Source organism: Austrofundulus limnaeus, unplaced genomic scaffold (assembly GCF_001266775.1).
Source record: "Austrofundulus limnaeus strain Quisiro unplaced genomic scaffold, Austrofundulus_limnaeus-1.0 Scaffold2497, whole genome shotgun sequence".
Lineage (NCBI taxonomy): Eukaryota > Metazoa > Chordata > Actinopteri > Cyprinodontiformes > Rivulidae > Austrofundulus > Austrofundulus limnaeus.
The window spans coordinates 1-5,704 of NW_013954899.1; the positions used below are offsets into that span (position 1 = coordinate 1).

The 5,704-nt window shown below is 39.8% G+C and overlaps 1 pseudogene; it reads right to left on the bottom strand.

Moving 5' to 3' along the window:
* Positions 1 to 3,136: 3,136 nt before the first annotated feature.
* On the bottom strand, positions 3,137 to 4,287 carry LOC106511084 (putative nuclease HARBI1; annotated as a pseudogene).
* Positions 4,288 to 5,704: the final 1,417 nt, after the last annotated feature.

Genomic DNA, 5,704 nt, shown 5'->3' on the forward strand with positions numbered 1-5,704 from the left:
GAGTTTGATATTAACTCTGAGTGTTAAATCAACACTCTCAAATATATAGTATGGTGTATTGACACCTTGTGGTGTCTGTTAACCTTTTTAACACCATTATTTCCTTTGTTAATAATAATACACTGGTGTCACTTTTAACACCTGATTTTAACACTGTTGAAATGTTAATGTCACACCCAGTGTTGTTGAATATTAAACACTGGCTGGTGTTACTTTTAACACTATATTTTAACACTAACACAATTTTTATGTTAATGTGACACACAGTATTGTTGAATATTAAACACTGGTTGGTGTTAAATTAACAAAAAAAATTGGGCGTTAAAATTGAACACTTTCACAAATGTTATTTTAACACCAGCGAGTGTGGACACATACTGTATAGACATTTTGTTGGTGTTGAAATTAAAACTGTGGGTGTCAAATTAACACTGGCATTTTTGCTGTGTAGAAACATGTTTTAGTGTTTGTCACACTGAATAAGTAACRCACTTCAGTTCCAGTTTATTCTGGACACAGGTGGCCGTTGTGTTGATTAACAACAAATTTATTATCTCTCCCATGCAAGCACGACATTTCTATTTCAAATTTTATTGGAATCATTGATTGTGACCTTTGGCGCAATGAGGAAAGGATCAGCTTAGATCCCTACTTGTCTTCATTAAATATGCTGCCTCTAATCCCYGACTCACAAAAGGGCAAAGCCCGTTCAAAATAAACTCAACCTTAGAACGAGGGGCGCATGTTTGTTTGTCGGTCTGTCTTTTAATGTGTCTGGATTTGTTTGGTGATAAAGGATTTCAAAGAGGTTTAGAGTAAATGTGAAAAATTCCCTTTCTTTACTCAACTGTTCAGCAAAAAAGACTGAGAGAACTTTACTTTGCTCGGAAACAACCAAGAGCATCAAAAGAAAACTAGAAAAGATAATAACTACAGATTTCCCTTTTGTGACCTTAAGGTAGACTCTTCGTTTTTTTAATGTCTTGAACAGAGTGGCTGAAGAAGCCAAACCATTACTGGTGATAGGATGAATCTGAGCTGTTTTTTCCAGTTTCGGAGTGTGGAAATTGTTACATGGCTCTAAAGTGATAAGACTGCATGGTCACAGCTGGGGCACCCTGATATGCTTTAAGCCTGCATTGTGCCTTGGGTGACAGGAGACCAAGTTTTTCTGCACTGATMTTTATTCATCCTGCTTCTGTACGATCACCAAACATGAGCTGGAATACAGATTCTACGTTAGGTGTTTACCATTCTCTGTCTGCTGTTTTTGTGTATTTGTGTATTTGGAGCAGGGACAAAAAAATAAATAAAAAAAGAGCAATAGTTTTCAAATTTATCCACACATACATCACATTTTAACTACGGAACCAGCTACATCTGAGCTGCCTCCTGAGTTTTTAAAGCAGTATGCTAGCAGCTAACAGCTGTGGTGCATTTGCTTTCTCGTCACCTTCTCCTCAGTTCTCCAGTCTTTTAGCTTCACTTCATTGTCACTTGTCAGCTGGGATTGAAGTTGATTAGAATTTTATCAGAAGAAAACTTAAAAGATGGTTGACTCCAATCTGCCCTTTATTTGATGGCAGGTGATTTACTGTGACGTGTGAACCACACAGAGACGAACAGAAACTGTTTTTATCAGACAACCTCCAGCTCTCAGTCTCCCTGACTCCCATCAGCAACAAAAAATATAATTCTTTCCACCATGAAAGGATAGTTCAGGTCTTTAGAAGTGAGCTTCTGTGGAAAGGTTTTGAACAATTAATTACAGATAACTTTTTGAGCAACCTCAGTTTGGAGAAATTGATTTTTTTTTGTGATTGACAAACAGGGCCAACCTTCCTCAGAACATTAATTCATTCATTTTCTGATGCTTTTTCATGGTCTGGTCACAGAGGCAACAGGTCCAGGAGGACCCAAACATCCCATAACCCAGCAGCACTCTCCAGCTCCTCCTGGTTGATTGTAAAGCATTCCCAAACCAGAGATAGATACATAATCCCTTCAGCGCATTGTGGGTCTGTGTGGAGGTCTATAGATGTTATCAYATTTTCAGGAAATGTCAAAAGTGTGCAGAGAAAAGGAAACAGACTCATGGAGGCAGGTATTAACACAAGTGAAGGTTTATTCATTATACACTTCTCAAAAAAGTAAAGACAATACTCAAATAACACATCCTAGATCTGAATGAATGAACTATTCTCACTGAATACTTTGCTCTGTACAAAGTTGAATGTGCTAACAGCATGTGAAAATGTTTGTCAATCAATGTTGCTTCACAAGTAGACAGTTTGATTTCACAGAAGTTTGATTTACTTGGGGTTAGATTGCGAGATTGTGTAGTTTAAGTGTTTCCCTTTCTTTTTGAGCAGTATAGCAGACAGCACTCCGTGGGAAGGAAAAAGTGTGGCAGAAAACACTGCACAACGAGAAGAGTTGTCAGTCAGTGATGTTTGGGGGAGCCCGTTCTCATGCCCGCCGCATCAACATATTGACGCTTGACCAAGCGCATCCGTTCTTTACGAGATGAGGCGGAGGAGAATGAGTCCCTGGACACAGACCCTAAAACTAACCATTTTAACCTTGATCCCTCATATTAACCATTTTCGTCCCAGACCCTGAATTTAACCAATAGAAGCCATATACAGCCTATCCCTGACCCCAGTCCAGGGGCGGAGCCAGAGGGTGGCCAGGGGTGGCCATGGCCACCACAGACAAATCTTTGGCCACCCCATTGGCCACCCTGCTGTACACACCCCTTCCACAGTGAAACAACCTTTAGGGGTGTATTAATCCTCCTGAACAGTTGGGGGCAGTGTTTAACAGTTTGAAACATCACCAAGCTCAAAGAAGTGACAAAATGTGATTGTTTTCTTTATGTTATCTGACTTCTGAGCCCTGTTTCAGAAAGCAGGAACCAACTCTGGGTTAATACAGATACTCTGAATCAACTTAAATGATTCTCCAGCTACATGGAGCACATGAAAGACCCTGAGCCTGTTAAGATATTGGAAATGGGCCTTCAGCATGCCGAATGTCATTTCAACCCTGGCTCGTGTCCGGCTGTGCGCGACGTTATAACATCTCTGCTGTCCAGGCTCTGGCTGAGGGTATGGGGTCAACAAATACGACTGACAGGGGTACCCTCTGTCCCCAAGAAGGTATCCGTTGTACTCTCCTAGGATAATAAAAGGACACAGTTTACATTACATTGTTATCCACAATGGGAGGAAATGGTTTAATTACATGTCATACACATACAGAAACACCAATGGAAACGAATGYATGTCTGTGACAAATTGATTCCCATGTATGGAAACCCACCACGGGCAAGCTTGGCACTCAGTGTGCTCTCACGGAATATCYGAGAGTCATGGACAGAGCCAGGCCACTTGGCTTCCACATTACTGATAATGTGGGCAGCATCACGTATGATCTTCACAGTACAAAGAGACAGTTAGTCACTTATGTCAGTTAGGTTTGGCTTGCTTCACTTTATGCAGGCCTACCTGTACATTGATGCTGTGAAATGATTTCCTATTCAGATAATCTCCTTCATTTTCTGAAGGAGCAGTGATAGGAATATGCATCCTGTTGATGCACCCAATCACGCCTGGAAATCCTAATAAAAATTTTCTAAMTTAATAATTACATTTTTTAATAATACAGACAAAATAATTACTTTCACTGGTACCTGCAATTCTGTGGAATTCCTCTTTTATTATTCTCGTTGGTCTGTGACTGGGGAACACCACAAAACTATACATTAACTGCTTGAGTACTAAAGTGACCCTCCTAACAGCACGACATACTGTACAGTTGCCTTTGACAGGTTTTCAGCATCACCGACATCGTACAAAAAACTGCCATTAGAATAAAATTGAAGTGCAACACAGAGTACTTGCTCTGAGCTGAGAGCATTTCCTCATTGTGTGACATTTGCGATGTGCGGTTTCAGAATGTCATTAAGATATATTAATGATTCACGTGAAAACCAGTAGCGCTCAAACAAATAATCGTCTGGAAATGAGAACACATCTAATCTCAGTCTGATTACTCTCTCCCGATGTAGATTTCTGYGGAGTATTAAAGCTCCTATGTCCACAGGCTCCTCGAGAAAAGGACACGCCATGTCTGACACTTCCTCATTACAGCTGTCACCTAAATAGTCAGACTAACCCAGGATATGTTCAAGTAACCCTGCTACGGAGCAGGGTTGGTTCACGGAGTAAGTTTCGGGGGTAACTTAACTCAGGATAACTGCTATCTGGCTTTCTGAAACCAAAAMCACGGGGTRTGCACCTAGTTACCYCAAAACTTACTCAGGGTRTGCACTTACCCTGCTTTCTGAAACGGGGCCATGGTGACATATGTTTTTGTTTTTTGTCATCATAACACAGTGTCATTTTCTGTTATGAAGGCTGYATGATGCTCTGTCCCCTTTGGTTATGAGTAAACTTATGAATAAATCAGAAAAAGTGAAATTTACCTTTAAATTCACTTTTGGTGAGTAACAATATTGCACCTGTTCAYTGGGTAAAGTTATTAATACTTGTTTTAAACATGCAGTTGAAGGTCATCATTATTTGGCACAATGACGTGTTACAATTAAAAATAAATCATTAAACAATATAAAAGTAAAAAGCACCCCTAAAGTCATTAGATATGAGAAGTTGTATCACATTAATTAACCTTATCTCAGCTCTAGCAGTGAGTTTAAAAACAGGATAATGAAAATAGTTCATTGAAAAATCTGTCTCTGAAATAATTGTTAAATCAAGTGTTTATTTATGTAGATAAACTTATGTTAAACAACCTGGTCAAATACACCAGAATGCAGGAAATYGCATTTATTTCATTCAAAATTTTCTGGGGGAGGACCCCCAGACCCCCAACAGTGTGTCCCCAACTTTTAAAATGGTTCTGACAGCCATGTTTATAAGGTAGTCACTGCCTGTATAAGGACATAAGCTGTGGTGGAGTGGTTAGGGGCATTGTCCTGGAACCAGAAGGTCACAGGGTCGATCTCGCATCCAGCCTTTTCAGTCCTTGTGTCCTTGGGCAAGACACTTCATCCACCTTGCCTCCTAATGGTGGTCAGATGATATCTGTGCGCCCCAGTACTGCTGTGGCTGGAGCTTACCACCGTCAGCGTGTGAATGTCAGAAGTGAAAAGCACCTTGGGGTCTATGTGGACTTGATAATGTGCTATAAGTTCAAGACGTGTACAATTAAGTCATCAAACCACATTCTATATTTTCTTTAATGTGCATCACTTTTGCTAACATGCTGACAGTCAGAAATGTCACAAATAWGACCTGACCTCTGCTTCTTACATCCCTGTAGTACTTACCAAACACTGGATTGGTCRGTTCGGTTGATTTACAATTTATTTGTACCAYTCCTAAATGCTTGATTTAAAGTAACAAAACAGTTTGACAGTGTGCAAAAACAACTGGACAATTTTTGGGTGAACTAAATATGTCTCTRTGTATTGTTTATAACAGAGGGTTGCTGAACTAATCCCTTAAAAATACAATTTTGTTGAAATTAAGAGCTTTTCTGTGGGCATGATTAGGACAGCTGACAACTAAAAATGCTCATTCTACTACAAGACAAAAATGCTGCTAGAAACCACATTCTCTTATTCACTTGGATGTTACCTTGACTCTGTCACCTACCTAAACATTTTTTACAGACAAGT